Raw genomic sequence first — 17623 nt, 5'->3', positions numbered from 1 at the left:
GTGCAATATAGTACCTGCACAAATATACTACAGTCCTTGGTCATAAGAGGTAGATAACCTCAAACCTGGAAAGATAATATAGGAACTCTATAATCAGTCTGGCAAAGTTCAAATCTCATTACTATGTTAATTTTCTCAAGCAGTCATAACTTTTCTAGTCTCAGTTTCTTTATATTAAAATTAAGGATAATGGCATTATCTGTAAAGGGTTCTTGTAAATAAATGATATCTTCTTATTCTGTTGTGATTAGTATTAACCGGATAAAAATCTCAGGTCTCTTAACTCTCATTCTTCTAATTCCTTTCTTTACAACTAGCTTTACAGTGCTTTCTAGCTAGTACTTTTTTTAGTAAGTATCTATATCAACAAGAAAAGTAATAATGTTACATTTAACCCCTATACTATCCACATTTAACATATTAAAATTTTCTACTAATTTCATAAAGGAAATAGTTCTAATATCTTTGTTTTACCAATAAAGGGAAAATGTGTCCATTAAGTACCCTCAGCTCTTCAAAACCAGCACTAGAATTCAAAACTAAGTCCATTTTACTTCAAAGTCCACAGTGCTAATCACTTTGTTACCTCGGTGACTAAAACATTTAAACTTTAGCCCATTTCCTTATAATGTCCTCTGAACTCCATCCCTTCAATTCCCAGTTCTTTGCTTACTTGTTCACATACTCAGCATCCCAGACAACTCGAAGAGTATTACGAGACAATCCATTTCCTTTTCTATATTATTTGGTAACAAATGAAAGAATCTCAATCTGCAATATTATCCAAGGGCTAGGATGAAGAGTAAATATTTCTTAGGTAGTAATTTTCTTTCCCCCTCACCTTTCTTTTATTATATTTCCTCTTTGCTGTTTAACGATTTGAAATTTTAATAGTTCAATTTCCAGTGTTGATTTATTAAAGCAACAGTGACATATTAACTGAATACTTTTAACTTAACATTTCAACATAGAAGATAATGGAATTTCTAGAAGAAAAGAGAGTCAAGGAGTTGGAAAGAATTGGGTATCAAAGAACATCCCTTTATATCTCTTGCTTTGCCTTGAAGGAAAAATTAGAGTCATAGGTTTGAGTCAGATGCTCTGAGTCAAAGATAGCAGGAAGTAAATCATTCCTGACTTTTTCTTTGACTCAGCATCTTATCTAGGGTTTCCATAAGCTGTAATGAAACCTGGATGAAAAGACCAGTTGGTAGGCCAAAGATCAGTGTGCTTTTTACATATAAGATGTAATAGTGATTGTATAGGTTTTGTGGATCAAACAGTCTCTGCTTTGCCACAGCAACAGCAATGAAACCATAGATGGTCTATATAAAGAAATAAGCAAGAATATGTTCAAATACAACTTTATTTATGGGCACTCAATTTGAATTTTATGTAATTTTTCCATGCCAAAAATAACACTCCTCACTTGCTTTTGTTTCAACCATTTAAATTTATGAAAATCAATCTCATTTTATAGGTTGTACAAAAATAGACATTACACTAGAATTAACTTTCAGGCTGGGGTAAAAAATCTCTTATCTATGTGAGAAGCAAGCAGATTCTAAGAGTAAGTAATATGTATAAACTTTAATTTTAGAGTAGTTTTATGTTTACCACAAAACCAAAGGGAAAAAATTAAAATTTCCCCTCACCTGTAAACCCCTGAAATGAATAACTCTATTGCTTTTAATTGGTAATACAAATTTTGACTTCGTTCCTTTGTTTTATAGACTCAGAAAGTGAAATTGGTAAGATTTGGTAACTATACTACATTTAGGGTAAGATATAGATTTGTGGAAGCACAACCCCCACCATGACTTACAGAATTACCACAATGAAGTACTATTCAGCTATTAAAAACAACGACTTCATGAAATTCTTAAGCAAATGAATGGAACTAGAAAACATCATCCTGAGTGAGTTAACCCAATCACAAAAGAACACACATGGTATATACTCATTGATAAGTGGATATTAGCCCAAAAGCTCAGAATAACCAAGATACAATTCACAGACCACATGAAGCTCAAGAAGAAGACCAAAGTGTGGATACTTCAGTTCTTCTAAGAAGGAAAAACAAAATACCTATGGGAGCAAATACAAAGACAAAGTGTGCAGCAGAGACTAAAGGAAAGGCCATCCAGAGACTGTCCCACCTCGGGATCCATCCCATATACAGTCACGAAACCCAAAAACTATTGTGGATGCCAACAAGTGCTTATTGACAGAAGCTGGATATAGCTGTCCCCTGAGAAGCTGTACCAAAGCCTGACAAATACAGATGCAGATGCTCACAGTCAACCATCAGACTGAGCACAGGGTCCCCAATGGAGGAGTTAGAGAAAGGACTGAAGGAGCTGAAGGGGTTTGCAGCCCCATAGGAGGAATAACAATATGAACCAACCAAAGTCCCCAGAGCACCCAGGGACTAAAGCACCAATCAAAGAGTACACATGGAGGGACCCAAGGCTCCAGCTGCATATGTAGCAGAGGATGGCCTTGTTGGGCATCAATGGAAGGAGAGGTCCTTGGTCCTGTGAAGGCTAGGTGCCCCAGTGTAGGGGAATGCCAGGACGGGTAAGTGGAAGGAGGAGGTTGGTGAGCAGGAGGAGGAGGGATAGAATAAAGGGTTTTGGGGGGAGAAACCAGGAAAGCTGATAAAATTTGAAATGCAAATAAAGAAAATATCTAATAAAAATTTCAAAAAATATTTACCACTAGATATTAACTTTAAAAGTTGCTGGGAGAGGGTATTTTTAAAATTGCAGTTGGCATGATATATCTGTTAGCAGGTATCTTTTTAATCCCAGAGAGCCACAATCATCACAAGTTGCTCAATAATTTCATTCTATGTAATGTACAATTGGAAATAGATAGAGAACAATCACAGTCATTTCCTACTTCAGCAATAACTGTTCTGTTCGCCTTACCATTTTTTAAATCTATCTCTCTAAAATAAAGGCATACTCTTCCATGATAGATCATCAACCAATTTAATTTCTTTCTATCACCATGGAGACATTAACATTAGAAAATCATCCAACACATACACACACACACACACACACACACACACACACACATACACACACACATGCACACACACACACACACACACACAGAGAGAGAGAGAGAGAGAGAGAGAGAGAGAGAGAGAGAGATCCTGTTTCAAATTGGTAAGGTGACAGAGACCATTTTGGAACTATAAATATTTAAAAACAAAAGAATTCAGCATCCAAAACCATATAGGTCACATTAATAAATCAAATCTCTGTAAAGATGAAGAACATATATACTATATCTTTTGCTGTAATTAAAAAAAAAACTAGCACAAGAATAGACAAGCTATCCTTCTTAGGTCCAAAGACAGGAAGATATAAACTAATTTGAGAAATACATGGCTTGAGAAGAGAGGTCTTGTGTACCCTGATGATACAGGACTGCTTACAGAAGTGTTTCTGAACTCAGAGGCTACTGCAGGTGTCTTTTAAGATGGCCCAGATACTGCCAAAGCAGATGGCAAACTGTGGAGTATCCATGTGATGCTGGTCTTTCAGGCCAGCAATTTAAGCTGTGTTTCCAGAATCATGAAGATTTCCATCAAGATTTCAAAGGAAATCTTAGAAGTCAAATCATATGATCATGGGTCAAATTCCTTATCAGTAGAACCCGAGAAGGGAAAGAGTGGAGCTGTGAGATTGAAGCCAAAATATGGTGTAGATTTCCAAAATTTGGAGATGACAGAGACATGGAAAATAGAAAATCTGGCAAGGAACGCTGCTGTTATGAGCAGAGTCAGAGAGAGGACATGTCAAATTCAATCAGCCATAGGTGTGGACTTCTCAAGAGTGCTGGGGCTCACTATATACTAAAGATGGCATACATGGAGCCATAGGATTTACTGATTTTTGTCCTGCTGGGATTCAGTATTACTTGGTTTATCTCAATCTTTCTATGCTCCCATTTCTCTCCATTTTAATGAGTGTATTTAATCAATACTATTATGTTAGACATGTGGAATTTGTTTTTTACTTTTCACATCTGCTCACAGGTAAAATTCTGCTTTGAATATCAAAAGATGCTTTGGACTTTAACTTTTGAGCTGGAACTCTTCTAACTATGGATAACCAGGAAGTACATTGACTAAGTTTGTATTTTACATAATAGGATCTGTATGAGTCTTTGGCTGTAAGGGGCAAATTTTTACACTTTGAATATAGAGTCTTGTTTTGTAGGCCTTGTCTCTAGCTTTTAGGGCCACTTTGGAATGGGGCACAAACTTTAGGAAAAGAAACCTAGCTGGAGAAAATATGTCACTGTGGGATTGGCAGTCTATGACTTTGTGGGTTATAACTTGCCCTGAACACCCTTCCACCTCTCTCTCTCTCTCTCTCTCTCTCTCTCTCTCTCTCTCTCTCTCTCTCTCTCTCTGTCTCTCTCTCTCTCCTGGCTTCCATAGTGTGATGAGAGATTGGTTACATTATTCCCTCTGCTATAATACTCAGTCTTACATCACACACAAAGCAAGAAATCCAGCAGATCTTGGACCAATACCCCTAAAACTGTAAGACAAAATAAATCTTTCTTTCTTTTCAATCATTTTCTCAGATATTTACTTTACTAAAAGTGATTAAATTAAAAAACATTGCATAATTGTTCTCTCTTCCTTCCTGTCTTTTCATCCTCAATATTTTCTCTCTTCCAACTCACATGTTTCATGCTAGTTAATCTGCCTCAAAGCAAAGAAATATTCTGTTCCATTGTTTCCTAGTTAAGAGAATCTAGTAACATGGCTATGTTACCTACCCTATAGCCTCACAAGGTTTTCACAGACACCTCATCTAATAGTTTTATGATGTTTACTAATAGTCCAAGCTAAACTACAAAAGACAAGGACTGTTTAGGGATAAAGCCAAGATGGGAAAACAGAGATAAATTTTTCACAGTACCTTCACATTTATTTTCTTTGTCATCCTCACATTGAGATGCTTAAAATAAATTTGCATTTTGGAGTGGGTGGATGAATAAGTGAAGAAGGAAGATTAGATTCACTGTGTCTTGGCTGAGGCTAGAACCAAATGCCAAACAAGAGTGCCTGTAATGCAATTTGTCCACCCCAAATAAAAGGCTATAGTACTTCATACGATGGCTAATCAACAGGCTCCAGCCTCTCCGAGAAGTGTATTCAGCCCCTCAAAATGCTAATTGAAATTCTTTGCAACTACAAGAAGTTTGAAAATTCTTTTCATAATATAGACAAATCCTGGAAAGGTGCTCATTTTAACTATCTGTATATCTGTATCGAGAGAGAGAGAGAGAGAGAGAGAGAGAGAGAGAGAGAGAGAGAGAGAGAGAGAGACCCACAGATCAAGATCAGCCAGGCCTTTTACAGCTGGCTATTCTAATTTCTAAAAATTTCTTCAAGTGATAAGCCAAATATAAGCCTCATGCTTGGCTTCTAAATAAACCTCATGCTTGGTTTCTAAGTGGCATAATAATCCCTTTATTGACAAGGTTAGTGGCATATAGCTGGAAGTCTGATTTTCTGATGTGTATAGTTCCTTATGACTTGCTTCTGTATAGGAATGGTCTCAGAAGGAGACACTTGTCATTTCAAAAGGGAAAAACTGTTTTAATTTTACCTAGCAATTTCACAGAAACACTAAAGAATTGACAGGGAAATTTGGGCTCCTATCAGGGCCCAACCTATCAGTATGCAACCTGTCACACAAGTCATGTCAGAAATTAGAAATTACAATAGAAAAATGGATATTAAACACTACTATAATAAGTGATATTTATTCAAGGTAGTACACTAAAATGGAAAATTTAAGGGTTCTTTAGAAAGTCAGTTGTATTGGATGGTGTTTTTCTGGGGCAACCATGTGTAGGAGTGTTTCCCTGATGTTGACACAGGTGAAAGACTAAGGTAGACTCATGAAGAAACATTTAGCTGAAGCAGACACAGGAGAAAGGATGTTCTGCTAAAGCAAGCACCCAAGCACATGAAAGGACATGTGATGAAGGATTCTTCACTAATGACACTCATGTATTGGTCCAGCCTACATTGCATAGTCAAACTCCATTTGTCAGAACTCCATAGAGAGAAACACACCAAAAACCTTCTGTTGGTGTGCTGCAGTTTCTTGCCACTTTCACAGACTCCAGCAGATTGGCAGAGTGATGTCAGCTGAGACAGAGATGGATGTGCTGAGGCAAGACCCATGGAGGACACGTGATGTTTGGCGGGAGTATAAATAGGACATGAGGAAAGTGGAGGAGTCTGAACTTGGCTTGCTTATAGAACTAGCTATGCAAAGCTTGCTGCTCTCATATCTTTGCTGATCTTTGTTGAGCAAGACAAGGCTCAGAACTTCTCCTAGTCTTCCTGCTGGTCCCGAGGTTGAGGTCTGGCTGTCTCAGCTAGAGAGTGCCACTGCTGCTGATTCCAGTTCACTGTCCTGAGTCTACCAAACTGGACTGCTGGTGCATCCTTTAAGTGTTAGCAAGTCAATCAAGCTACTCCTGCTAATCTGTGAACTAAACTGTTGATTTCCAGACAACATAGACTGAAGTTGCACCAAAGAAACTTTCTAAATAGGCCCACTTTCCCTATATCCTTTCTTTTCCACTATCTCTGGTGAGTCGTGAGATATAAGGGAGGTTAAAGCATTTAAAGAACCATCATTAAAAGTAGGATATGAAAAAAAATAAAGTCACAATACATTACACATTAGAAACACTGTGAGCAATATCCCAATACCCTTTGCAATAAGCTTCTCAGTTACTGGGTGTTATAATGATTCCCACTTTACAGTGGTGAAACTTGAGACTTTGAAAGATTAATTGGCTCCAAATAAATCATTCATGTTGCTAAACTTAAATCTCAAATCAATATGGTATAACTCTAAAGCCTGCAGGCTTAAATATCAAACTGTTAAAATTGTTCTATTCATTTTCATTGAAGAAAATAGAATTGGGGTCAGGAAGATGATTGCAAGTTGATGGTGGAGGGTATGTGTGGAATATGACTTAACCACAGAGCAATTTTAAAATGTGCTTTCATGTACTTCTGAAGCTCAAGGATGACAAGTAGGTGATGTGTAGTCCACAAGATGGTCAGTCCTCTACTCAGAGACCGAGCTAATATATTTATCTTTATAATGCAACATAATTTGCATGATTTTTGTGAAGAATCACAGGGATGCCAAGATTTAAATGGATCCTAAAGGTCCAAGAAAATGTTTAACCATGAATTCTGTAGTCCATGTCATTTATTTAAACACTTCTAGGAAAGATAGTCACTATCATACAAAATGGTTTTAACATGCTTTTGTATTAGTCAAACTTGTCATTGATCTGACAAATTCCCTGACATAAAAAGAGATTTATTTCAGCTATTGGTTTTAGGGCTTTCTGTCTAAAGTCCTTGGCTGTGTTGATTCTGAGCTTGTAATGAAGCAGACCATGATATAAACAGGACCATGTCTCAGAGGAAAAGAAACACCTAAAAAGAGAATAAAAGGCCTAGAACAAGATACAGCCCCCAAGGTCAGCCTCATAGAGCACAAATTCCCTTGCTATGTAAAGTACTATAGAAAGTTTCCAAAGCCTTCCAAAATAGAGCCACCAGCTGGGGACCAAGCCTTCATTACACAATCTTTTGGAGAAAATACATTATATTAAAGTCATAAAAGTTTATGAGATAATTTATATTACACAAAATAAAAATCATTCTTAAAGTATAAATTCAATGGACTTAATTTACCTCTTTCAAGAAGCATGCTTGAATTTCTCTACTAAGCCCACCAAAAATATTAAATGTATATTTTCTTTTTTATAATTATTATTTTTTATTAGATATTTTATTTACACGTCAGATGCCATCCCCTTTCCCCATTCCCCCCCCTTAGAAAACCCCTATCCCATGCCCCCTTTTCTTTTTTGCATTTATACATTTTTTTTTAAATGTTAATCATAGGCTTTATAAGTTTGGTATTGTTCAATCAGAGGTGTAACCCACTACCCAACCTAGATATATCAACTATCTTTGACTGGTGGAGATACATGAACATCTGCCTCCCTGTCTCCCCCCTCTTTCTCTCTTTCATCACCTAGCTTCCCCTCTCCTTCTTCTCCTCCTCTTCTTACTCCTTCTCTTCCTCTCAGTACTCCTCCCACCTTAACTCCTCCTACATATCACTCTTCCTGTTAAAATGAAACTTTTCTTGCAAAATACTATTAGAGCATAATTGTGCCGATTTGTACCAGTGAGGTACAAGATAGTCCTAATACCCAGTCCATCATTTTGTTAACTAACCAGCACCTCTGTCATCTATCCTAACTAAAACATTTAGTTCTGAAGCTGGCTTTAGGATGAATGTCAGCTGACAACCATCCACTCAAATCTTTTCTCTCAAGGTAAATAGCTAGGATTGTCTATGAGGCTATAAGTTTTCAACCCCATCAGAAATCCAGAATGACTGAGTTAACTATAATTGTGGGAAGCACAAAGCATAGCTCCTAAAACTTAGAACACCTGGACACTTGCTCTACTTCAAGACGTTGGAGCATCTGCCTTCTGGCCCAGGGTCATCTGACAGACTTCAGTGCTGCAGAATTATTAAGGGCTGATTACTCTGTCTAGGCAGATATAATCAGTCGACTATTCTGCAAGTGTGTCCTTTTCTGGGCAGTAATTTGTCTGTAGAAGGACGAGGCAAGAATTGCCTCTTTCCTTCAATGTATATTTTCTTAAGTGTTTTATATATTGAGTTATTTAATTTTAACCATACTAACACAAGACAAGAAAATAGCTCACCTGGTAAAGTATCTGATGTACAAGCATAAGAAGTAAGCTTCCACTCCCCAGCAGCAACATAAAAAAATCCAGGCATGGGTATATTCTATAACTCTAAAGAAGGGATGAGTAGACACAGGTAGATCACTTAGTAGCCACTCTACTCAGTCCATGACAATCATATTCAATATGAAACCATATATCAAAACATAAGGTGGACAGTGATTAAGGAAGATACCTAATGTCAATCTTTAACATTCCATGTGCATGTACACACAAGTAACTACATGTACAATAGATAGATATGTACATTTGTTACACACAAAGAAACATGCAAAAATCTGAACAATATTATAAGACAGATATAAATATTATTTTTAATTTTTTACACATTCTACTGAATAGCACATGGAAGCTTTTCTAAAATATACCACTTCCTGGGACACAAAATAAATGTTTACAAATTCAAAAAGATTAAAATTATTTCTTATATCCTATCTGACCACAATGAATTAAATATAAAACTGACAGTAATTCCTAATAAATGCACAAGTTCATGGAGATTTAACAACTCATTACTAAATAATGAATAGGCTAAAGAAGAAACTAAGACATAAATTTATAAAAATTCTTAAAATGAAGTAAAAAAATTAAAACATAATACAGCAAAACCTTTGGGACACATTGAAAGTAGTCAAAGGGAATTTTATAGCTCTAAGTGCCTACATTAAAATATAAGAAAGAACACTGATAAATGGTTTGATGATATAACTCAAAAATTCAGAAAAAAATAAAGCCTAGTTAATGGAAAGAAATCATAAAAGTCAATGCAGAAACCAATTAAATAGAAACAAAGAAAACAATAGATAGAATGAATGTAGCTACAGTCTATTTGAGAAAATAAGTTGACAGATTCTTGGCTCAAATAACCGAGAGAGAGAGAGAGAGAGAGAGAGAGAGAGAGAGAGAGAGAGAGAGAGAGAGACCACATTAACAGAAGGAGGAATGAACAAGGAAGCATTGTAACAGACACTAAAAAATGATAATATAAGAGAATACTTTAATTTTATAATTAAGAGAATGGAAGTTAAAAGAAATGGACTTCCCAGAATCACAGGTTCAAGTTTGAAGCTTACTCCACTGTCTATACCCATAAGTACCAAGTTATAATTGGCTGTCAAATATTTCTTATTGCAACAATAATAATAATTCTATTTCCTCTAAAGTTTATATGCCATCCTTTAATGTTTTCTCATTATACTATTATTCTTATTTTGAAAGAATTTTTTGACTATAGCTTTTTTTTTGTTCGAAACCTGATTGTACCCTAAACATGCAGTAATAGTCATAGGCGAAAAAAGCTTTCACCCTGTCAAATACCTTTTATTAATGTCTTCAAAACAAGTCCCTAATCTATCATGTGTTACACAAAACATATTTCCTCTATGTACAATATTAACTGGTTTCCCTTGATCTATATTTTCCAATTCAGAGTATTGAAATCTCAAAATAGCAAAATAAAAAGGGTTTAAAAACAGGTTGCACACTCACTTTGAATGCAGGGACTACAGAAATTAACACAGAACTAACGAGGAAACACTCTCCTCACTAGCTAGTTTACACAGTGCTCGAGGGTTTACTGGAGTAGAAAAGACACCAATGGTCTTTTCCAGTCCTGAACCCTGCATGCTCTAATGCTTACCTGACAGAAAGATATGCCAAGTGACATAATAGTAGAGTAAATGGACCACTTTATGATTAGATCTGAGGCCAGTACACAGAGGGCAATTCATGCTTGGTGCTGTAACCCCATTCAAAAACCCATGATTGGAGAGATCATAGGTTCTAACAGGAACCTATCATTGTTGTTTTGCTAAATGGCTATATTATTAAGTGACCTACTAGATATTTGCGTTTATAAGCACAGCTTAATTCTGTTCTAAATCTCGATCAGAAAATCTTTTTTGTTTGAACACATTTTATTTATTGAGAATTCCATACATGAATAGTGTTTACATTATTTCCAGTCACCCTTCTCTCTTAAATCCTCCTGTATTTCTCTGTCCCTCTAAAATTCACAACCTATACTTCTATAATTATTGTTGCTTTCTCCCATGCATGTGTATGTGTATATGTATATAAGAAACCTACTGGGCTTCACTTAGTGTTGTTCTTATAGAGATGTGTTTACAGATGGCCATTTTGGTTTGGATAACCTCTCAAGGCCATAACCCCTGGGAAATACTGATCCACAGTTTCTCAGCAGCCATTGATTACATGTTGATATTCATCTAATGATAGGTCCTCATGAAATTTCTCCCATCAGCATTGGTATATTCCCTGATGTTGTCATAAGTCTTATTTCAGCAACCATATTGCCAAGAAGCTTCTTTTACTGGGGTCAGTGACTAGTGTAGAGATGAATTACTAGTCTAAGGATCAAGTATGAATAACTTTGAGTTCTCAGCTATGGATGCTTCATCTACAGCAACCACCTACCATCAAGGCTCAGGAACATCATGAAAGAAAAGAAGAAAGAATATAAGAGCCAATAAATAGGGAGGAGAGCTGTGAAATATACACTTCTGGATATTACATGGTTTTTGCAAGCACCAACTCATAGCTGGGTTTACATGCACAACACTTGTACAAAATCAAATCAATCAAAATTCTAGCATGGGTGGAGGAAAGCCATATCAGAGGAGTTTGGGGCAGTTGATGGCTACTGAGGAAGAGAGATTCACTGTCCTCTGGGGACATGGCAGCTGGTTGCCTGATCATAACTCAGTAGCTAGCAATACACATATAGGCAGGATTAACTATTTCTGTGAGTTATTAACTATACATATAAGACATAAAGTTGGGAAGTAGATAGGGTGGGGTGAGTTGGAGGGAGGTATTGGTAGATGTATATGATTGATATGTTTTGTATAAGAATATGGTTTTCAAAGAATGAATGAAATATTATTTTTAAAAGAATGCAATGAAAGACAGATTATTCCTTTGGATCTCCCACGTATAGGATATAAGGTTGCCTGTAATCAAATTTCTCTACCAAATGGCACATTGCTATCAGTAAATCTTTTCTAGTGAACTACTGTCTTGGAGTTCCTGAAGCCCTCACACACATCTCTCCTCTGGCCCAGAGAATTTTTCTATACTACTGACAGTGTTTTAGGATGTTTTACCAATAACCCTTCAGCTCTCTGTACTGCTGTAAACCATCCTTTAATTATTCCAATTTGTCTTAAGACACTGTCATCTGTTTCCTGGCAGGTTCCTGCACAATTCAACCACCTTCTCTCTAAATTCTGTATGTTATTTAATTCAACCTAAGATTGAATTCAATTGCCAAGGCTCCCATATTACATACAAAGAGCTAATTCAAACATAAAATAAGAAATTGGAATACATACCCTTAGGGTTTTCTACAATTCTGAAATGGAACCATGCTATAGTTGAGAATCTGTCCTTTTGTCCTTAAAGTTCTAATAAAAAATACATTAATTGCCTAAGCCCGGTATGCATTGAGACTAAAATAAGCAAGCAAAAATCAATAATACATAATACAACTAAACCCTGTTGTGTGATTTTAAATATACAAGGGCCATAACAAGCTTTTTGAGATTAACCAGGCCCCCACACACATATACACATACAGCAAAAGTCTAATACAATTATTCTAAGACAATTTGCTTTTCCTTAACATCAACATTTTTAAAGAGATTTATCATATACCAAGTACACAAATAAGTCAAAATCTAAAATGACAAATGTGGAAATTTCTTACCCTGAACACTATTTTTGATAAGTCTGTATTTGTAGTTACAGGTTCAAGAAACACTAGAAGCTAATGATCTGTTATCAAAGTAAAGTGTGGCTCCAGTATTGATTTAGCTTTAGTTACTTAGAAACAATATTGATCCTTAAGAGATACATTTCAGCATCTTACATTCAGAGCATAAAATGGTTCCATCCAATTGATTAATAGACACTGTATATCATTTTTGCTTTTAATAAGATCTTCTTCTGGCTGAGACATTAGGACATAAGTAAAACATCAAAAGAGAGGTTTATAGATGAAATTTTTAACATAAATGAATACTCATCTTATCTTGTAAAAGGAAAAACTTGGGGCATGTTAATTTCTAAAAGAATGACTCATGAAAAATTGATGAGGATGCTAGACATCCACAAAGAAGAAACTTTATGTTCCCCTAACAAGATCACCATTTTCTATGATTAACATTTTGTTAATCATAGATATGGGAAATATTCAAAATATGCTTCCCAAAATGTTTCCAAGTGTACATCATAGAAGAGAGAAATTTCTGGAAAGTCCCAAGGTTGTGCATCATCAGATTCTGAAATAAGGTTCAGGCTCTCCTTCTAGTATCTACTTAAGCAAACTGAGGACTTAAATAATCTCTGTCAACTGAAGCATGTTAAATGGTTACATCTCCTCCCAACATGTAGAGGAATTAGAGAGAGAGAGAGAGAGAGAGAGAGAGAGAGAGAGAGAGAGAGAGAGAGAGAGAGAGAGAGAAACAGAGAAACAGAGAAACAGAGAAACAAACAGAGAAACAGAGAAACAGAGAAACAGAGAAACAGAGAAACAGAGAAACAGAGAAACAGAGAGAGAATATGACAGATACCAAAAATAAAGACATCATGAGGTACAATAGAAATATCTTGCTCTTCATCTTAACACATTAATGAGTTATAGCATGACCTTGCACAGGTTTACTTAAGCTCTTAGCACTTCATTTATAAAAATAGAGATAAAAACTCTATTTCTTGGGAATGTTGTGAAGATTCAATGAGATTATGTGAGAAAGTCCAACAAAATAATGATCGCATAGAATTTTCTCAACAAATCACGGTGTTATTTCATAAAAGAACATCTGTCTTTCAGTAATATAATACAGTTACAGCAATAAACTAAATGTACTTAAAATAAATTGAGAGCATTAAGAAACAATATAAAGTGTTACACAAAATAATGCCAGGTCTCAAAAATCTGAAGCCTTAAATGAAATAAACAATTTGTGATTAGTCAAGGGAATCTTTAATTCCTAAACTATCAAGTCTTCATACCCTATGTATTATGTTTAGGCTTAATGAAACATAACTAAATATGCAATATGTTGTAACTATGAGACCTGTATCAAAGTTAGCTTGACAACGGGCTTCTCTTGGATTACCTGTCCAAATGTTCTCCTCCAATGGGCAGAAATAATAATAAACTGGCTGATTTATTGCTACATCTTGCCCAGCAGTATCAGCCTGCTAATATGTGGTTTTCAGGTGCCAGCCAGTGTTAGGTGTTTGTTAGGATCTTTAAAATTTATGAAATGATTCACAGTTTCTAAAGTGTTTTGACTTGTAGCTAAGTTTCTATTGACCACTATAAATAGGACTTATATGTGTGGTTGCTATTAGATGAATAAAGAGATATTTTTGCAATTTCGTCCCCTGCATAGACACAATATGCGAATTCATCATACTCTACATATAAAGTTGAATACAACATGCACTAAACATCTTAGACCATTAACAGGATTCAGCAAACTCATTAAGGAAAAGTTAAAACAGTCTGGTTCTTGTTAAAGTTAAAACTCCCATATAGTAAGAAACAAGAAACATTATAAAATTGTTGCAAGACACAGAGACATGTTCTGCTCTAATAGAAAATTGATGTTACAAAAAATAATTAATCATCTACTAGTGTAATCCAAACCAGCAAGTGGACAATTAAGCTTTCAATGCTGGTTAAAAAGAACCAGTGCTAGTGATATGGTCTTCTTTCTCTATGTCAATGTCTATATGAGAGCATCATATCTATCTCAATCTGCCTTCTAATTCTCTTGTAGAAGTTTTAGTGCCAAGATATGATGTCATATTCAGTCTCCTCTATGATCCTTATTTTCTTTAAAATAGCTACATTTACTTGTGTAGTTACCAAATTCTCAGATATCAGAGATGTATCTTTTGAAAATAAATTTGGCTCTAAACAGGTCTTGATCGAATATATATTGTACTTTCCAGTCTCTCTCATAATAGCAGTCCAAATGACCCATGAATTATTTACAACCCCAAGTACCAGGACATATTTCTGAAGTTCCCATGGAAAAAATCTCTTTCCTTCAATAAAATATCACCTAGCCTCTGTATTAGTTACTTTTGTCTCATTGTGATAAAACACATGATATGAATAACTTAAAGGGGTGTCATTTTAATTCACCATCTGAGAAGATACAGTTTGTGGTTATTTGGCCTTATACACTTAATCAGAATATTCTGACAAAGGTAACATGTGACAAGAATGTTGCTTGCCACCTAGTAGGAAAGCATTAGAGAAAGAGGACAGAAAGTGAACCACAATAAGCAGCCAGAGATCATTAGTTACTCCAGTCCTGTCTCCTCAAGTTTCTGAAATATGCTACTATCTTGGGACCAAGTATTCAAAGCATGAGCCTGTGAAGATGTTTGAACATTCAAGCAACTGCTTTCCAAAATGATCTCCTAAAAATTCTCAATAACTCACTTGATTTTTGATGATGGTAAAACCCAATGTAGAAGACAACCCATGCATAGTATACCATGCAGCTACATTTCTGATGGCAGTATGCAATGATCAGAAAGAATAAATCTCCAATACATGGGAATTAAGCCCCTGGTAACAGGTGAATAAAAGAACAACTTTTGGTAACATCTTCACCTACTTCTAAATTCTTTGCTACTTGTCTCCTGTGACTTGCTTTTTTTACGTTCATTCACACGTTTCCCCTAAATTTTAAGTTGTTACTTTACCCTATATACTGCAGTTAAATATATATTTAACCTAATTAGTTCATATCTATTGTTTCTGGTGACTACTCCAAGATTGTACCTCCAGAAATACATTCCATCTGCAACCTCAAGCTAAGCCTGCCTACCCCTATCTTGCCCAGAACATTTGTCATTCCTTTATCTAGCAGATCACTTATAGCCTGTTCTATAAGCTCAACTTTCATAGTATCATAGTATTCATGAACAAGTTAGCTCTATGTAGTATCCTAATTCTTTGTTACAATGCCTATGTTATTCTTTTTACTTTATTATGTAAATGTTATGTCTGGTAAAGTAGAGATTGGTAGAATCATTGAGCTCAACTACATGGTCTATATGTTTCAGGATGACTCTACAAGTTCAGTAGCACAATCAAGACTGAGAAAAGGAAGCTTGTCATCAATAGGAAAGCCATCACCATCTTCTAGGAGTGAGATACCACTAACATTAAATGTAGTGATACTGCCCTACCATTGGGTTTGCTGAATAGTCTACTGATTTGTTTACCACCGTGGAGAAGGCCAGGGCCCACATGAAGGGTGGGTCCAAAAGGCTCATCATCTGTACCCCTTTCTGCTGATGTCTCCATGTTTATGATGGATGTAAACCATGAGAAGTATAATAAAAGTCGCTAAAGAGTGTCTGCAATGCTTCCTGCACCACTGACTGCTTAACTCTTTCTATCCCCCAGCCAAGATCATCCATGACAACATTAGCATCATCAGACCCATGACCAAAGTCCATACCATTACTGCCACATGGAAAACTGTGGATTGTACCTCTGGAAAGTTGTGGAATGATGGTCATGGGGCTGCTCAGAACATCATCTCTATATCCACCGGTGCTACCAAGGCTGTGGGCAATGTCATCCCAGAGCTGAATGAGAAGCTCGCTGGCATGACATTTTGTGTTCTACCGCCCAATGTATGTGTCATGGATCTGGCATGCTGCCTGGAGAAAAGTGCCAAGTATGATAATTCAAGAAGGTGATGAAGGCCCATCAGAAGGCCCATTAAAGGGAATACTCGGCTGCAGTGAGGACCAAGTTGTCTCCTGCAACTTTAGCAGCAATTCCTACTCTTCTACCTTTGACGCGGGGGTCAGCATTGCTCTCAATAACAATTTTGCAAAAGCTCATTCCTGCTATGACAATAAATACTGCTACAGCAACATGGTGATTAACCTCAGGCCTCCAAGGTGTAAGGAGTCCTGAACCACCCACCTCAGCAATGACAACAAGAGAGAGGCCTTTTGAGGCCCTTGACTGCTGAGGAGTCTCTGTCCCAACACTCACATTTTCTATCTTAGACCCATAGAGAATAGCAGGAGAGATCTAGAGAGCCCTACTCTTTTGAATATCATCAGTAAAGTTCACTACATCCACCAAAATAAAAGATTTTTAAAACTGGATAGTGGTATGCACCTATAATCAAAGAACAAATAATGTTGAGTCATGGGAATCAACTTGAGCTACATTGTAAAATCATGTCTCCAAAAAATATATTTAAACAGACTGTACTAGTATTACAGTATATTATTATAATTGTGTTATTTTGTTATTACTGTTACTCCACTGAACTAATTCATAAATGAATTAAATACACAAGTATCAGACAAAACATTAGATTTGGTGCTGAGTACCAGTCTGCAATTTCAGGAGGCAACTGGAAGTTTTGAACAATATTCCATGCCGGGGAGGTAGCTCATTAAGTAAAGTACATGCTGTGAATATATGAGGATCAGAGTTTGAATACCTAGAACTCACACAAATCTGAATGGTGTAGCACATCCTTAATCCCAGAGTCCCTAGGGCTAGATGAGATTCAGATACAGGAGAATGCTCCAGAAATTTGCAGTCTATCTGGCCTGGCATATATAACTGTGAATAAAATACCCTGTCTCAAACAAGGTGGAATGGGAGATTTGACATATGAGGTTGTTCTATAACCTCCACACCTGTGCTATTGAACGTACACAGCTGCACTCTGA

The 17623-nt window shown here is 36.2% G+C and overlaps 1 pseudogene; it reads left to right on the top strand.

Annotated features, from left to right (window-relative positions):
* The first annotated feature begins 15961 nt into the window (after window positions 1–15961).
* Window positions 15962–16847, top strand: LOC117695112 (glyceraldehyde-3-phosphate dehydrogenase pseudogene; annotated as a pseudogene).
* The last annotated feature ends 776 nt before the right edge of the window (window positions 16848–17623 follow it).

Source organism: Arvicanthis niloticus, chromosome X (genome assembly GCF_011762505.2).
Source record: "Arvicanthis niloticus isolate mArvNil1 chromosome X, mArvNil1.pat.X, whole genome shotgun sequence".
Taxonomy (NCBI): domain Eukaryota; kingdom Metazoa; phylum Chordata; class Mammalia; order Rodentia; family Muridae; genus Arvicanthis; species Arvicanthis niloticus.
The sequence above is the reverse complement of the archived record's forward strand: the minus strand, read 5'-3'. Positions and strand labels throughout refer to the sequence as shown.